This window comes from Chlamydotis macqueenii, chromosome Z (assembly GCF_036417535.1).
Source record: "Chlamydotis macqueenii isolate bChlMac1 chromosome Z, bChlMac1.mat, whole genome shotgun sequence".
NCBI lineage: Eukaryota > Metazoa > Chordata > Aves > Otidiformes > Otididae > Chlamydotis > Chlamydotis macqueenii.
In genome coordinates this window covers 25,086,320-25,103,986 of record NC_141593.1, presented here as the reverse complement: position 1 = coordinate 25,103,986, position 17,667 = coordinate 25,086,320, and the positions used below count along the sequence as shown (strand labels likewise).

Below are 17,667 nucleotides of genomic sequence, written 5' to 3'. Positions count from 1 at the left end.
CTTGTGACTTGTGGCTCTTCTAGTATGAAAGTAAAGCTCTTGAAGTATAGTTTAAAGAGGGGAATTCATGTCTGTCCTCCAAATGGGAACCCTGCTGTTTGGAAAAACATTGATGCCTTTTAGTGGAAATAATGAAAATAGGTTGTTGCCTGAGCAACAAACAATATATTGAAAGCTGCAAAAATTAGCCAATACCCATGTTTAGTCAGATTCTTTAAATTACCAAAAACCTGGACACATGAAAATATAATTGGTATTATTATTGAATCTGGAGAAAATAAGTGGAGACTTGCATCAGAGAAAAATTTAAAATTATTGGATAGCAAAGTTGTGCTCACTTTGTTTGTTTGATACAGAGATAAAATGTCAATTATACATCCTTGAGAAAGAAGAGTAAGGACTATCTTAATGTTTGGAGTGCTAATTCTGAATATAAAGCTGTGCTGAATGTTTCCTTCTTAGTAGATCTTTTTAGTGATGTAAAAATAGAGAAATTGAACAGAGTGCACTTAAATGCTGTTAGGGTGAACAAGGGCAAGTAAAACAGAAATTTTGCAATGGCTGAAGTTATACACACTTCCAGTATAAGCCACTTTGTGAAAGAGCTCTTTACTGCCCTGACATGGTTAAACATTATGTGGAGGCACAGATTCAATTCTTAGTTTCCTTACTTTCCTTTTAGAAGAGTTAAGTGCTCATGGGTCTCCAGGGTTGCTGAGGCTGCTTAGGGGTTCTTAAAAATCAGCTTCTGCAAGCACTTCTTCCTGGCACTGCTCAAGACAAGTAAAGCAGCATTGTGAGTGAGCTGGCATCCAAAGCAGCTTTCTTTAGCGAAGCAATGAGGTTTATCAGAGTTGTGTTATGAAAGAGAGAACAACTTCACAAGGTTTGCCCAAAGTGATTGGAACATTTAGCGAGTGGTAATGTCCAGAAATAAATTATAATCATCAAGACTAATCAAATATCGAGACTGTTGCATTAAAATTAATTTTGGAGTCCAGTACATGCAACCTGAATCTACATCTTCAACCTTGCCTTTTGGCTTTGAATTGCTGGAATCAAAGAGAGGAATTTTTGCTGACAAGGCACAATGTGGATAATTAATTTTTTTTCCATTTAGTAAATTGCTTTGGATGCCAACTACTTTTTGCTTTCCTATGGATTTTTATTTTCTATGTCTTTCAGCTGAATATGCAAACATTATGACAGACTGATTTACATAGGTTGTCTAATTTTATTATAGATTTTATAAATAACTCAATAACCTTTACTGAGGTGCTTTAAAAATGTCACATGGCAGTATATATCTCAATGAATAATAATACACTTCCGTATACCAAAGCAGTGTCACTAGAAGAAAAAATTTTCTTCTTTCTTTAGCAGTGGAAGAATATCAGTGGCAAAAAGCCATTCCATACTTATTTTTGTTTTGTATCCTTCTGCAAAAATATTTATGAAATCGCTTAAGACAAAAGAACATAAAAACCGATTTTGAGAGACAGTGTTCTTCAGCGTTAGCCATATATATATCACTTTCCTTGCACTATATTAAGGAAAGTTGTAACAGCCAAAAGAAGGGCTAAAAAGCAAGCTATAAATGACACAAACAATCTTTTCTTACAGGAGAAGAAATAGATTTATGCATCATTTTGGCAAAATTAAACAAAATGTATTTATGGGTTTTGAAGAAGTCTTAAAATTTCTTCACTTTAAATCAGACTTTTTTGTTACATCATGAAGTTTAAAATCTGTGTCTTAGTCCCTAGTATAAATGTGAAATGACCCCAGCTCAAGACCAAGGACAAACTGCTTCAGTGTCACATGTGTTCATGAGGAGGCTCTTGTAGTGGTATTTCCTCTTTTACAATTTCTACATGGTTTCCATGGAATTATTTTGCCAGAATTAAGCAAAGATACAGCTTTTTCTACAAACCACTTCCAGTCCTTCTCATCATTCACATCTCCGCTGACCAGAAAGCCAAACATAATTATGAACAAAGCAGCCCACTCACTTCTAGGCCTCATTTGTGTATTGCACAGGGATTTCTGAGCTCTCTGCTTCTCACATAAGGAGTAAAACCAGTTGATTTTTCACAGCTGAGCTGAGAAGTTACTCAGTGACAGTGAATGAAGTTACTTCTTTTGAAAAGCAATAAACTGCCATTCAGCATAATGGAATTACTCTTAAGTGAATAGAGAAATACCAGGCCAACAGAGTAGAATAACACTATAGATTTTTTTTCCCTCCCTCTTTTACGAATGTATTCCTTTCATTTGTGCTGCCTCTTATATAAGCCACTTTTGAAAGTCCTAGATTCACAGCCAGTGTACGTTATCTAGCCCACGGCAGCCACTGAAACTATCTAATACAGACTTACCAGTTGAACATTTAGCTCTGCCTTTCTGTGAGAAAACAAAGATTACATTCTCTATAGGTAACAGTTTATCTCTGTTTCTGTTCAAGCAGCACAGAACTGTCTGAAACCTGAGTAACGCTCTGAAACATGAAATAAAGCAAAGCTAATAGTTGCCTTGACATCAGTGTGTTGTTAAGAAAGGACTCAGCATGACGTAGTGCTGCAGTAACCACACATGGAAAGGCTAATATGATCTGGAAAACAAGCATCTCTGTCTCAGGGCTTCTTGAATTCTATAGCTGTTGGCTTTTGTTTAAAAATTGAAAATGGGTATGGACTTTGTCAGGGTCTCTGAAAGAGGAGTTCAGGTCATAGAGAAGCTATTGGAAGAAACATCTGCAGAGAAATGCTTCTAGTTGCTGCTAACAAAGTCTCAGATTAGGCTGCCACAAAGATATAGCTTTATGCACTACTTAGATTAGCCTGGATAGGAAGGCTAATTACCATTTTAGAAATAATTTTACAAGTGCAACACTCAATGCAAAAAGAACATTTAAGTCTAGTCTAAACATTTTATTCAGACCAGTGTAATCACACTGCCTAACAGATCTTAATCTAAACTACTCATTTTTCATCAGTAGAGTCTTTTTTTCCATTTAATTGAGGACCAACTACTTGTGTTCAAAAGAGAGGTATTTAGCAGCATTCAAGGGACACAAGTTTGGAGAAGAAAGTGAAATAAGAAATCTAAGGAAAAAGCATTCAATTTCAGAACTGAAGATTTCATGTCTAGCTGTAACATGTACCTCTAGGTGTAAGTAGGAAAGTATTAACTTGTCTGCTTAAAGATTCTATGATTGAAGCATTTCTTTCCATTGCATCTACAAAAAAAAAAAAGGTATTTTGTCCTGTGACTGAAAGAGGACAAGTTACAAATTACATTTCCACTCCAGTCATTAGAATTTTACTAAACTAAAGAAAGTAATTTTTTTTCTGATTTTTTTTAAAGCAGATAATTTTTTTACAGTAACACAGAACTTAAAAATGCAAACATAGAAGTGTTCAAATGATGGACTCATACTTGACTTGCAAAACATTGTGTTTAAAAGATTAATGGTAACTTCTATTTTTAAAATGTTTAATCATGCCTCCTACTGGAAATTTTGTATTCTTTTCTTTGTTTGTAAAATGTATCTGCTCCTACTTTTCCCTGAAAATCTTCACCTTTTACTTTTCTCCTGCCAATATCCCTAAATTAGTTTAAATGGTAGAAACTGGGATTTAGTTTAGGTAGGAAAGAAGGTAAGTTTTAAATATAAATATAATAAAGTACTAACATCAACTTGCAAATGCAGTTACAGAATCTCCATCACTGGAGGTTTTTAAGGGCACATCAAACCACAGCCTGTTCTCGATAGTTTAGACTCACGCTAAATTCACCAAATCTACTACTGCAGACCCATTGCCCATTCTTAATTCTACTTTCCATAAGTAGATAAGTCTTTTCACAAGCACAGGAGTTCACAAATGGCTTCTGTTTCTAACTGAGTGTAATTGTGATGAGAGCAGACCAATCTGTTTTTCTTTTGAGTAAGTGGCTTGCGAAGTGGTCAGAAAAATATTCCTTAGTTTGTAGCAGAAGATTGTTGAGGTGAAGCAGATCAATTCACCTGAATAAATTAACTTTACTGGCAATCAAAAAGATCGTTTTATGACCTTTTTAGTAGGTGACTTGAGAGTAGTTTCTGTAGTACTTTCTATTGTCGTATTTGCTTAGTTCTTGTGTGGAGATAAAAATGGTAAATACACCTTCAGAACTACAATAAAGTCCCCTTCTGTACAAAATCATCATGAACTATACTGTAGTAAAATAGGCAAGGAGGTAAGCAGAGCTGCATGCAGCTATGCAGATGAGGGGATGGAGAGCCATTGGCTCACTGTGCAACTCAGAGCATGTACAGCACCAGGTAAGTGTTAATGAAGGAGGTAATCTCTCAGCCTAAACCAACAACATGATGGACTAAAACTGTTCAGTGGCAATGAAGTCAGAAAAACTTCTAACTCCCTTATTGTATCTTTTTTTTTATTGGGCTAAAGGCTTTCTCATTGGCACATGACAGTAGCAGTACTGGGATAAAAAAATCATATGCCAATGCTACATGTTATCAGTGGGGTTATAGGGCATGGTGAGTACTTGATTAGCAATAAAAGCAGAAGGATCTTAGGAGTCTAGCACTTCTAATGACCAGAATCAGAGCCTTCTGAGTGCTGGAAGCTGCAAATGTGGGTGTACAGAGATTCCAGTCCAGCCTGCTGGTCTCCTCCAGCTGCGAGGAAACAGGTGTTTATTGCAGTAACAAAGTGCAGTCAAAAGGTTGCACTCCTCTGTGGTGATGATTATTCCAAGACTGTTGCTGTGAAACAGTTTTTATCCAGTACATAAATGTTATGTGATATAAGTTTTAGACAATATAAGGAAAAAGTGGCGCTTTTTGTGTTTGTCAGCATTTATACTTGTAGAAATTAAAAGAAATTAAAAGCGATAACACAGATATTAACGAATGTCTGTGTTATCAAGATGAAGAACTAGAAACCAGATTTTTTGCTTGGAGCTTGTGTAGGCTACATTGTTTTCAACAGTAACCCACGAACCTGGGTACTTCAAGTTCTAAGTCAGGATTGTACCTGAATGAGTTCAGAGAATTCTTGACTACTTTGAAAAATTAGGGTCTTAAACTCATAATTATGTATCCAAACCCCACTGTTAATTACTTTGTTGAGATTGCACAGATTAATATCTGTAAAGCATCTTTAGACACAATTTGCCAGCTCAAGTCTGTAAGCTTCAAAGTGTCTAAGTTGATGGTTATGCTGTAAATAAGTGGTTGTTACTTTTACAGATATCACTGCATTTAAAATATTTTGTGTAGGGCTTCTAAATTCTGAAATGTGTGTTAGAGGTGGATCTGAGCATCAGAGGAACAGCTTGATTTAACTCACAGCTATTTCATCAGCTGCTCCCAGCATTTCCTCAACAGTGAAGTGCCCAGCAGCTTATAAATGTATTATAAATCATGATTTCATCTTAGGGAAAGCATCACCAAGTTCCTCCTTCCATCCTTCCTTTGCTGTAGTCCCAAGAGGGGAATTTGACTATCTCTGATGCAGTGCACCCATCCAATCAAAAGGCCAGGATTCGCTTATATGATTTATAATAAAAAGAGCCACACTTGACTGATTTCATATTGCTGCATCACTGCAGCGACTGTGACCCAGACAACCAGGGAAAGAAACTATACTCAGTAGTTGTATCTACAGAGATGACTTACTGCGGTTCCTTGTATGTCAACACTTGATTAATGTGAGTTGGAAATAGGAAAACTAGTTATGTGATGACTGTTCGGTTTCCTTTTTTGAAGGTGCAACATGTTGAAATAGCATGCGATCAGTGACTTGGACATGCAAGAGGTGCATCAGTGATGTCTTCTTTAATCTTGCAGGAGGCAAATAAGAGAAAAACATTATTAGCTGCAAAGACAAAAGGAATAAACTCCTTGTTGATGATAATACAAAAAGTAATTAGCTGAAATTTCTGTCAAAGGCAGGTGGCATCAATAATGAAAAAGACTTTCTAATGGTGTGTTAGTTAAGCATCTGAATAAAACTGCTATGGAAGTAGTGAAATCTCAGTCACTGTAAGTCTTTAAGAAGATATTTTGAGAATATTGTAGGGGCCATCATTGATTCTGATTTGGAGCAAGTGGATGCACTAGATGCCCCCTCAAGGTACCATCTACCTTGTTCCCAGGACACTAATAAGCAGATACTGTTGCTCCAGAGGGTGCTGGCATAGGGCAGAAAAGAGCAAATGAAGAAAACAAGGACAAAAGGAGGAGAAAACTTCAGAAATTAGAGGCGGGGGGCGGGGGGGAACAAACCAAAAGAAAACAAAAAGGAAAAGAAAAAGGAAAAGGAAAAGAAAAAGAAAAAGAAAAAAGAGTAACATTGGACATTCCCAGCCTGTGTAGAAAAATGCCAATCTATCAAACTATTCTAGCTGGTAGCTCCAAAAGAAAGACAGAACGTTTCTCTGCTGAATAAGCCTGCACTGGTAGAAAGAGAAACTTAAAAAATCAATCCTTCTCTAACCTTGAAAATCCTAGACTCTCAATTTAAAAATCATTCTTTTTCTTATTTTTCTCAAACCTTTACCTAATAGTCTGCCTTTTCATGGTGGTTCAGAACAAATTCAAGCCTGGCAGCAGCTGTTTTGGAAAAAGCTGAGCCCAAGGCTCCATTTTCTATTACACAGTAGCTTCTGTTCTCTGCAGAAGATCTCTGAATGTTATTAGTCATCAAGAACAAAGAGAGATGCCAAAGAAGATGGCCTGGGGAAGAGCGGCATGTGTCTTTTCTCAGTTGTAAAAAGTCCATGAATGCACTAATAAATCAGTGGAATTTTTAATCAATTTTTTTTTTCTTTAAACTTGGAGGAGACATTTGATCCAAATTTTAAAACCAAGACCAGCTCTTCAATTTTACCTTCTCCATACAATTACCTTTCTGATAGATCTTCTGTCTTCAGAATCCATAAATCTATGGATACCTTAACCAATGAAAAATACTGTTTGAGATTTAAAAGAAGTTGGAGCTTTGTTAAAGTTGAATTTGCATTTACTATGAGATCGTGTCATGCTGAAAAAAAATGAATAGATCAGACATAAAGGCATCCACTACATAATGCAACATCTGTTGAGCTGTTTTGCATTCCTCTAAGAGGCAAAATGATCTTCAATGTGCCATGCTTCCCCCCATGCTTAGTGCACTTCTATTAATCTGGTGTTCTGTGGGCTGAAGCTATATCTATACTTTTTAAATCCGAGTTAATTAAAATGGGTAAGAGGCAGTTTTAATGTTAACTTGGGTTATCAACTCCTATTCATGAATTGTTCTTCATTTGAAATAATCCTATGAAATTAGATTTTACTGAATGTGTATATTGTAAAAAAAATCTTCATCTTTAGGAACAACAAGAATGAAGAACAACTGCTTATGCAAATTGAGCTAGGAAAACAAATCACTTTGTTTATCAGTTTGCTATTTTCTGTGCCCTAATGCAGGGTTTGATATGGTCATTTAAATGTTTATATTTGCAAGCATTAAATGCTTGAGTAGTTTTTAGCACATCTACTTAATAAGCACTAAAGTTGCTCATTACTGAGCTTCAAATATAACCTTCTCCTGGACTCTTTAGGTTTACTGCAAAAGAGAAAATTTGTTTATTGAGAGATTCAGTAAAAAAACTATCACATTGTTTTGAATTATGATGCCCAGCTTCCTAGGGGTTTCTGTCAATGTCTCTGTGATCCTGGTAAACCTCTTTCTCTCCTCTCTTCCCTTACACCCCTTACAAGGCACCAGGGCAATACAGGGCAATAAGTTTCTCCTTATTTTTTCCAGATCCTTTTCTACAGTTGCCCTTTCTTGTCCCCAGCACTGTGCAGTAAGAAACACTCAGCTTCCCACACCCTCACTGTGCTCCCTGCTGCATCACAATCCTGCTCCAGTTGCTGTCAGGGGAGGAGGCAACATGTTTTGGCTTAGGTCAGACCAGTGCCAGAGCCGATGGATGGCACAGTCCCAGCCCCCAAGATGGCTGCAGCATCCCTGAGGGACAACTGACTTCTCCTGCCTTTTCCTCCATGCTCTGATGGGGTCTTTTCCCTCTGCCTGGGCAGTGCATTTCACAATGATTTGGGGAATGTGATTCTCTTCAGGACTCTTTTGTCCTGTCAGATTTGATTGAAGTAGGTCAATGGCTTTAAACGATGCTGTTGGAGGAACTGACAGACAGGTGAACAGACCGTTGCCATAAACATCACTGTCTAATGCCACAAACATAATTTCCCAAAGAAACCATAGTAATAGTCAATCATTCTTATGCCAACAACAGCAAATCCTCTTAGTTTTAGTGAAAACTCAGTTTCACACAATTAATTGGCCTGGAGTATAAATTAAGAAAAATTACATCCAAGTTAATTAAGATACCTTAAAAATCTGATCGGTGGCCATCAGCCATCGGAAATGTCTGCAGTGTCAGGCATAACCCTTGCTTTTCACTTCCAGAAACAAGATGCTAATCTGACAAAATTTCTTCTTTGTTCAAATTTTTAATATTAAAAAGACAAAAAAATATTTTGGTTTCATGATTGGTCTATAACAGATGAAAAATTTAGGTCGGGCAAAAAAGAGATGACTGGTCTTACTCTGTGATTATTCAGACACATAAATGTATTAATTTTCTCTGGAACACAGTACGACAGTACAAATTTGTCAACCATACTTCCATATTGTTTGTCTGGCTTATATAACTGTCTCCTCTGAAGGAGTCAGTGATTGTCCTTTTAGTAACAGTTTCTTTTCATTTCCTTAATATATTCTGTCTATGGATTGGATATACCACTAGAATATCATTTTTCAATTTGCAGTGCAGTTGGCTTTAAAATAAAATTAACATGATCAATTGAATTGCCATTGGATTTCTTTTTCAGGAATTTTGTTTATATTTTTCCTTGAAGAAAAATATTAAATGCTGCTTTTGAAAATCATGCCTACTTCAGTGAAAGTAATTCCATCAAGGTATACTCAATTATGCAAGCGTATCTGAGTATTTGAATACAGCATCTGACTATATTCTTTCTGCTTATATTTATAAGGGAGGGACCTGTACAAATACACAGTAAAAAAGTACCTCCGCTATTGTATTTTCATGCTTAATATTCAGAACAGAGCTATATTTTTACACTTTCCAAAGATGCCAGCAGAAAAGAGTATAAAATGAGCAAAGAGAAATGGCAAGATTTGGTAGGGAGGGCTCTGGGCTGAGGTTTCAGCTTCTAGTCTCCTCAGTTTTAATGCTGGCTGAGGTGAGGAGATGCTGCTATCTAAAACTCTCTGTTTTTCTTTTGGGACACTGAAAGTTGTGACCCGCCCTCCTAGTTGTTTCCTGAAAGTAGCATTGCGATATCATAAAAAAGTGAGGAATCATAACTAAAGAGATCATGGTAAGGCTTTTAAGTGGTTTTATCTTCCCACAGGAACTTTATGTATTTCAGTCTGACATAAGCATCTGATTCCTTTGTGATATCTGGATATGGTAGACTCTGTAAGGAAGTAATGAAGCTTTATAAAAGGAAAAATGTAATATAATGCTTTGTTTATTTAATACCTTGTGTTTACCTTGTTCCTTTTGATAACTACATTTCAAACACTGTGACTGCTTCTCTGTAAGCAAAATCCACCTCCCCTCCATTCACACCTTGGATAGCTATGATAGATTATAACTGAGGTTCATTAGTGACTTGCAGGTGCAAATAATATTTGTGTTGGAAGGGTTTGACCAAAATTTGAATTCAAGATTTCTGACCCATGGTTCATAGTATGTACAGAAAAGCTCCAAGTTTTCAGCTGACTAGGTTTGTTTAATTGGCTGCTCTTAGATTAGAAGATAATACTTAGAATGCACATCTAGGCTAATTATTAGATCACATAAATTGTCTGTTTAGTCTGTCTGTCTCTTTCTTAGTCATAGAATATTGCTCCTTTCTGTTTAAAATAATTAAAAACATAAGAAGAGGTAAATTAAATAGCAAAAAAGGAAATGAGACTTAAATCACAGCACTGAAATTCTCATTAAAAAAAGATTTTTCTTGCAACAACTTTCAAATAAATAAAATATAACAAAGTTAAATTTTGAAACAGTTTCTTGAATTGCATAAGTGTTCTGTTATTACACTGCAACAGCATGCAAAAGGTAAAACGCCTATCACTGGTAAAAGACACATCCTCTCAATATTCCTCAAAAATGTTCCAGCATTTCAATGGCTGTCTTGTTTGTACCGTAGGCGAGATAAAAGGCCTCATTTTCTTTTCATAAACTGCAGTGCCTTTTTCTGATTGTCTTTTTGATGAATTACTTCTCTTTTCTTATTCTCGATGAGCCCATCATTTAAATATTTTTAGTCCAGATGCACATAAATCACTGAAAGTCCCAGACCAGGACAGGAACACTTACATTTTCAATTGGCTTCCACATTTAACAGCTGCTGTTAGTAGTGTCTACAACAACTTGTCACGCTAAATATGACGCGATTTGTGAGCCCAGAGCCATGGGTAGGCCGTTTTACCACACAAAAACATATAGATATAATTTTATCTGTGTTTTGTCTACTGGTAGCACAACAATAGAATCAGATTTTGTTGTAGACAAGTGTTTTCTTTCAGACTGAGTTCATAACGGCTACTGCAAAGAGCATTTGTCAATTTTATATTGCCTACTTATAAAAGTGGATTTTGTCTGCTGTTTATGATTTACTCTGTTGTACTCTTTAGCACTGTCCAAACAGGTTTTTCAAACTCCGTATGCAAACCATTTTTCCATTCTTAATTAGATATAATAAAACAAAGTACTGGAAACCATCAAGTGCAAGAGACCAGAGGTAGAAATCTTAACACAAAATCAAAAGTAAGGTCACACAAACAAAATCTGAATCATGTTTTAGTGACATTTGATTGCATAGTCTCAATGTCAACACTGACCATGATATTTTTAAGCTCTGACAGCAGCATCTTTTAATATGTGGTCTCCCTCACTTTTTTTTTACATTAGTTGCATCTGCTTGATCCATCATCTCTATGTCCTGGTTTTGGCTGGGATAGAGCTAATTTTCTTCCTGGCAGCTGGTATAGTGCTGTGTTTTGGATTTAGTATGAGAATAATGTTGATAACACACTGACATTTTAGCTGTTGCTGAACAGTGCTTGACGCTAAGTCAAGGACTTTTCAGCTTCTCATGCTCTGCCAGGGAGAAGGCTGGAGGTGCACAAGAAGCTGGGAGGGGGCACAGCTGGGACAGGTGATCCAAACTGGCCAAAGGGATATTCCAAACCATATGATGTCATGCTCAGCATATAAAGCTGATAGGAGTTGGCTGGGGGGCGGTGGCTGCTGCTCAGGGACAGACTGGTCATCAGTCGGTTGGTGGTGAGCAATTTCATTTGCATCATTTGCCTTTCTTGGGTTTTGGTTTTCTCTCTTTTTGTTATTTTCCTATTATTATTATCATTATCATTATATCAAACTGTTCTTATCTCAACCCACAAGTTTTAACTTTTTTTTTTCCAGTTCTCTCCCCTATCCCACCGTGAGAGTGGTGAGCAAATGGCTGTGTGGTGTTTAGCTGCCTGCTGGGTTAAAACCCACAACACTCTGGAAAGCATGACATGGCCTTTTCTTCTTAGACTGCTGAGCCTGTAAGTTACGATGTTGTCAGAGTCGTGGCCAGCAGATTTTACCTCTTTGTTTTGCAGATTGTGAAGTGTCTTCACTGAACAGCTTCACAGAGCCAGACCCAGTCAAGCAAGGACTTTGCAGAACTGCATGAACACATAAATCTCTGGGGCCACTGACTCAGTCAGCCAAACAGTCAGATCACTCATGTGCCATAATGCTTTGTAATGAGATTTTCGATAGAGTCAGCTAAATATTAGCCCTGGGTGGCCTCTTCTGGGTTGTTTTTTGTAATATGTGAGTAATTAGAACATTGTCTTTCCAGTTCTTCAGTCTCCATTCCACTTTGGACTCTAATGTAAACTCAGGGTAATTGTTTAATAGATCTTGCTCGTATTGGAAAAATACATTTTAATTTTTATGCTCACTTTTTATTTGGCTGTTAAGCTAAGAAAATTCTTAGACCATTCTTTGATTCAGTTTTATTTGCAGATCCTGCCAGCTACTGCTGTGGTTTTCAATAGCAGGGATTTCATAAAATGCTTCTAGGCTGTATGCCCATAAAAATAATGAAGACAAACAAATCTTTCAGCCATAGGCCTCAGTTAGCCAAATAGGAGTCTACACATCTATTTGAAAAATGTCTAGTGGTCATTAAACTCAGAAAGGTCACAAACCACTGACGTATTTGCACCCCAGCACTACTTTTTCTGAGTTCAAGCCAAAGCTCTCTGTTCAGCCAGGCCAGTCTTCTTCCCCACTGGCTCGTCTTCCAGCACATGGGGACAGGCTGCTCCTGCACCTTCAGGATTTTCTTTTTGAAGAATGTCCAGCCTTCCTAGACTCCTTTGCCCTTCACGACTGCCTCCCAAGGAACTCTGTCAGACAGGCTCCTAAACAGGACAAAGTCTGCCCTCCGTCAACTAGAAGTTATTCAGGGTTGGTTCATAGAATCATAAAATCATAGAATTGGAATCATAGGTTGGAAGAGACCTGCAAGATCATCAAGTAGAACCATCAGCCTAACACCATCATGCCTACTAAACCATGTCCTAAAGTGCCACATCTACACATTCTTTGAGCACCTCCAGGGATGGTGGCTCCTCAACTTTCTCGGCCAGCCTATTCCTAGTAATAGGTGTCTGAAGTCTGGCAGAATGACTTGGGATGGAAACTAAACTCTTCATGGTGACCAAGGTCAAGACATTGCAATTCTATGCTGAAGTTCTTTCAGATTTGGTAGGTTTTCAGCCCTATAGGATAGTTGCATTGCATTTGTATTCAGAATTGCTGAAGTGCAAAATTGGATCCGCATGGTGGTGGCCAAGTGGAGACATTTACATCAGCATGACATCTTAGGAAAGTGCATTTTTGTTACATCTCCCTAGCTTGAGAATGGAAAATTCTAAGTGGCCAGTGTCTCCCTCCTCAGCAATGACATCCTTTGTTCCTTTCCTGTGAGTGGAACACATTTCCCTTAGCCCTTGTTTTCATGTAGTATGATATTGATGGGTGCAGTTAATAGTTTAGGAAAGGCTCTCAAAGCTCTGTGTCATGATCCCACAGCAGCTGAGCACTTCTCCAGGGCCAAAAAGGTATTGCAGAACAACTCTAATTCTCTTAGGAATGAGGTGCAGGTATATCAAGAAACCATGTAAAGGGTTCTGTACAAATTTGATGTTTATCCTTTCCCTCTCACCTTACGGGGTGATGGCTCTGCATTTCATGTCAATGTCTTTCTTTATGGATTTGGACAATACAATCTTCTCCCAAACTCTCTGTATTTTGGTTCTGATTTTTCTCTTATTTTCATGCCTCTTCAGTGTTACTGAGATCTTCCAGCACTGAGTTAAGGCTTAACCTGTGTAATTATTGCTGTTCCTGCTTCATAGATGGGGATGCAGCATAAAAATACACAGAGAAGAACAATAAAACCCTGCAGATTGCCAATAACTTGGCATGTTATTGGATGCTGTCAGGGAGACTGGTGGCTTGGAGATTAACTAAAGTAAATAAACAAACATGCATACCTCTATGTAAGGTAAATAACTTAAAAGGGAGAGGAATCTTAATCTCCAGTCAGCTGATTTACTGTCAGCTGACTCTTACAGCTTCCATTCAAACCAGAACATTTCCTGCAAAGTGCACTTACCCAAGATATTTTTCCTTTTTTTTTTCCTTTTAATCCACTTTTTGTATATATGAGAAATCCTTGAAATTTATTTGTTTCAATGTTGCTTTATGTGAGTAAAAAAGTAATTTGTCCAGCTCTGAGAGGGTACAGGAATCCTCGTGTTATTACATTTCTCTATCGTACAGTAAGTGCAGAAGAAACAAAGTAAAATCCAAAAATGTCGTGAGCAGCCTCTTGTGAAAGCTCTTCTACTCTTTTGCCACTGTTCGTTGCAACTATTGCATCTTTGGAATAGTCCCCTCAAGGGGAGAATATGAGGTGAATATGTAGAAAATTTATAATGGTCAATTTAGTTTGCAAGTCCTTTCTCTCTGGTTTTATATAGCTTCTCTCCTGCCCTTCATAAAATGTGAACTGCTAATAACTTATTTTGCTTTATTTGTGTCACTTTTTTATTTAGTTAGCCCAGTATCTTTCCTAGTAAAGAAAATTGAAATGCAAGAAGAGCTTCCCTTGTTGAAGTCAAGATACAGATATGCTGTTCACATTAGGTTCAGTACTGACAACAGCCTACTTCAAGTCCCTACATGTATTCATGTTTATCTAGGTAGGAAGGCAAGTGAGATCCTGATTTCCTAATCATACATAGACCACTAATTAAATATCCTTTGCCACCTCTAGCATCTGCCAAGATTAGACAGATGGCATGACCAGGCTATTAGGTACCTGCATTTCTCTTATTAGGAATTGCTGCTTTAATTCTCTTATATGATTACATCTGTTAATCTCTTCTGCCATTTTAAAGATTAACCTCTTGCCTGTATTGGCTACTGTGAGTCACAGCATCTTGATACAGCTAAACTTTAGGGCCAAATGAAAGTCAGATTTCAGACAGACCATTGCAATCCACACACACAATGACTTATGAGCTTCCTTTTTTTTCCCCCAGCATTGCTAGGTATTCTGATTTGAAACTTTTTTTTCCCTCTCAGGCCTGTCGCAGATATTTTAGCATTTCCATAGCAAGGAAAAAAAATTACCAGCTCTATATTCTGCACAGAGTATATGCAACGTTAAGTCAAAGACTGGTATATTATAGAATCATAGAATTATAGAAGGGTTGGAAGGGACCTTTAAAGGTCACCTAGTTCAACTCCCCTACAAGAAGCAGGGACATCTCCAACTAGATCTGGTTGCTCAGAGCCCCGTCCAGCCTGGCCTTGAATGTTTCCAGGGATGGGGCATCCACCACCTCTCTGGGCAACCTGTTCCAGTGTTCCACCACCAACATAGTAAACGATTTCTTCCTAGTATCTACTCTGAATCTACTGTCTTTTAGTTTAAAACCATTACCCCTTGTCCTATCACTACAGGCCCTGCTAAAGTGTGTCCCCATCTTTCTTATAGGCCCCCTTTAAGTATTGAAAGACCGCAGTACAGTTTCCTTGGAGCCTTCTTTTCTTCAGTCTAAATAACCCTAGCTCTCTCAGCCTGTCCTCATAGAAGAGGTGCTCCAGCCCTCTGATCATCTTCATGGCCCTCCTCTGGACCTGCTCCAACTGGTCTATGTCTTTCCTGTGCTGAGGACTCCAGCACTGGATGCAATACTCCAGGTGAGAGCAGAGTAGAGGGGAAGAATCATCTCCCTCAACCTGCTGGACACCCTTCTTTTGATGCAGCCCAGGAGATTGGTTGGCTTTCTGGGCTGTGAGCACACATTGCCAATTCATGTCAATGATGTCAATGAAATACTTTTCATCCACCAGTACCCCCAAGTCTTTCTTGGCAGGGCTGCACTCAATGACTTCATCCCCCAGCCTGTATTGATACCAGCGGTTGCCCTGACCCATGTGCAGGAGCTTGCACTTGGTCGTGTTGAACCTCATGAGGTTTGCGTGTGCCCATTTCTCGAGCTTGTCCAGGTCACTCTGGATGGCATCCCATCCCTCAGTCATGTGGACTTCACCACCCAGCTTGGTGTCATCTGCAAACTTGCTGAGGGTGCACTCAATCCCACTGTCCATGTCATTGATGAAGATGTTAAACAGTACTGGTCCTAGTATGGACCCTTGAGGGACATCACTCATCACTGACCTCCATCTGGACATTGAGCTGTTGACCACTACCCTGTGGATGTGACCATGCAACCAATTCCTTATCCACCAGACAGTCCATTCATTAAATCCATATCTCTCCAGTTTAGAGAGGAGAATGCTGTGGGGGTCCCTGTCAAAGCCTTACAGAAGTCCAGATATATGGCATGCGTAGCTCTTCCCTTGTCCACTGATGTAGTTGCTCCATCATACAAGGCCACTAGGTTTGTCAGGCAAGACTTGCCCTTGGTGAAGCTATGCCAGCTGTCTCAAATCACCTCCCTGTCCTCCATGTGCCTTAGCACAGCTTCTAGGAGATCTTTTCCATTATCTTCTCAGACACAGAGGTGAGGCTGACAGGTTGGTAGTTCCCAGGGTCCTTCTTTCTACTCTTTTTCGAAATGGGTACAATGTTTCCCTTTTTCCAGTGTCTCAGGACTTCACCTGACTGCCCTGACTCTTCAAATATCCTGTAGAGCGTCTTGGTAACTAGGTCAGCCAGTTCCCTCAGGACTCTGGGATACATCTCATCAGGTCCCATAGACTTACGTATACTCAGGTTACTCAGGTGATCACAAACCTGATCTTCTCTTACAGATTCATTATATTACATTACATTACAGATATTATTACTAAACCACGTATCATACCACATAATTTTCTGAAGCATAGGGATATACAAACCTCCTCCTCAATGAAAAGTAAAACTGGACAGTAGTACAAAAAGTGGATTCTTGATGTCACTGTTCAGAGGTACTACAGCTGGAGACCTCACTCAAACAACAGTGCCATGCACTGGATAGAGAAGTTGTGTCTGATGGTATCAGAGAGCAAGTTGTTTCTATGCAAGGTCAGCCCTGTTTACAGCTGTCCTGAGGCTTGTCTGAATGGCAGATAATGTTACTAGAGTGATTGGAGACTGATAATCTCAGGTCTCCAGATGAAGATCAATGCTAGCACACGAAAGTGAAGAGTGCCAGTGGTTGACAACCCACTCCTCTGCAGGAGAGGAAATGTGTCTTATTCCTTTGAATCACAGTTTTAAGTGTCAGCAGACCAACTTTGAGTTTAATGTATTTGTAAAATGTATCTGTTTAACACTATTACTTTCTTCTGTCATTGAACTGTTTGTCCTCATGGCTCCCAGGGACTGATAGCATCAGCTAGAGACCCAAGCAGATGTGGCTGAAAGTTAGAGTCCTCTACAGGCACCTTTGTTAAGCTACCTGTATCATGACCTGCCACACTTCAGCTACCTTATTTCCAGATTTCTTCTGCAGAAATTAACAGCAGCTGACCTGCTGAGCTAGTGGATTTGTAGAGCATCTATCTATCTATACAGGCTAAAAATATCACTGCCTTTCCCATGAGATATTAATAATCTAATCAAAGCAAAGAGAAGCATTCTCCTTGGTGTTACTAGAGTTTCACATTAACGCAATTACAGAATAATTCTGAAAATACTATTTCTGCATTTCTTCGAGACCATGTGTTTTGCTAAGTCTTGTAAAAATGTCTAAGTGAGCTGCCTCAGCTGTATAACTTACCTGAACTACTTATTTTTTTTCGGTTTCAGTGATGTTTTACCATTATTTTAATCCATACCACTAAAATGTATGGGCTGAAATCCTGCATGTCACTCACAGTTAAACTTGGTAATCCCAGGACAGACTAAACATAAGTGCAATAATAATGTATTTCAGTGCTGTCTGATGCAAAATATTTCCAATCCTCTTTATAATTTTGATTAACTTAGACTTCGGTAATACTCAACAAAACAACATTTAATAGCAG

At 38.4% G+C, this 17,667-nt stretch overlaps 1 protein-coding gene across 1 annotated transcript in view; it reads left to right on the top strand.

The window, feature by feature from the left end:
- The window catches only part of SV2C (synaptic vesicle glycoprotein 2C), a 95,480-nt gene that overhangs the window by 44,733 nt on the left and 33,080 nt on the right, over window positions 1-17,667 (top strand). The gene's annotated exons all lie outside the window — the stretch shown is intronic.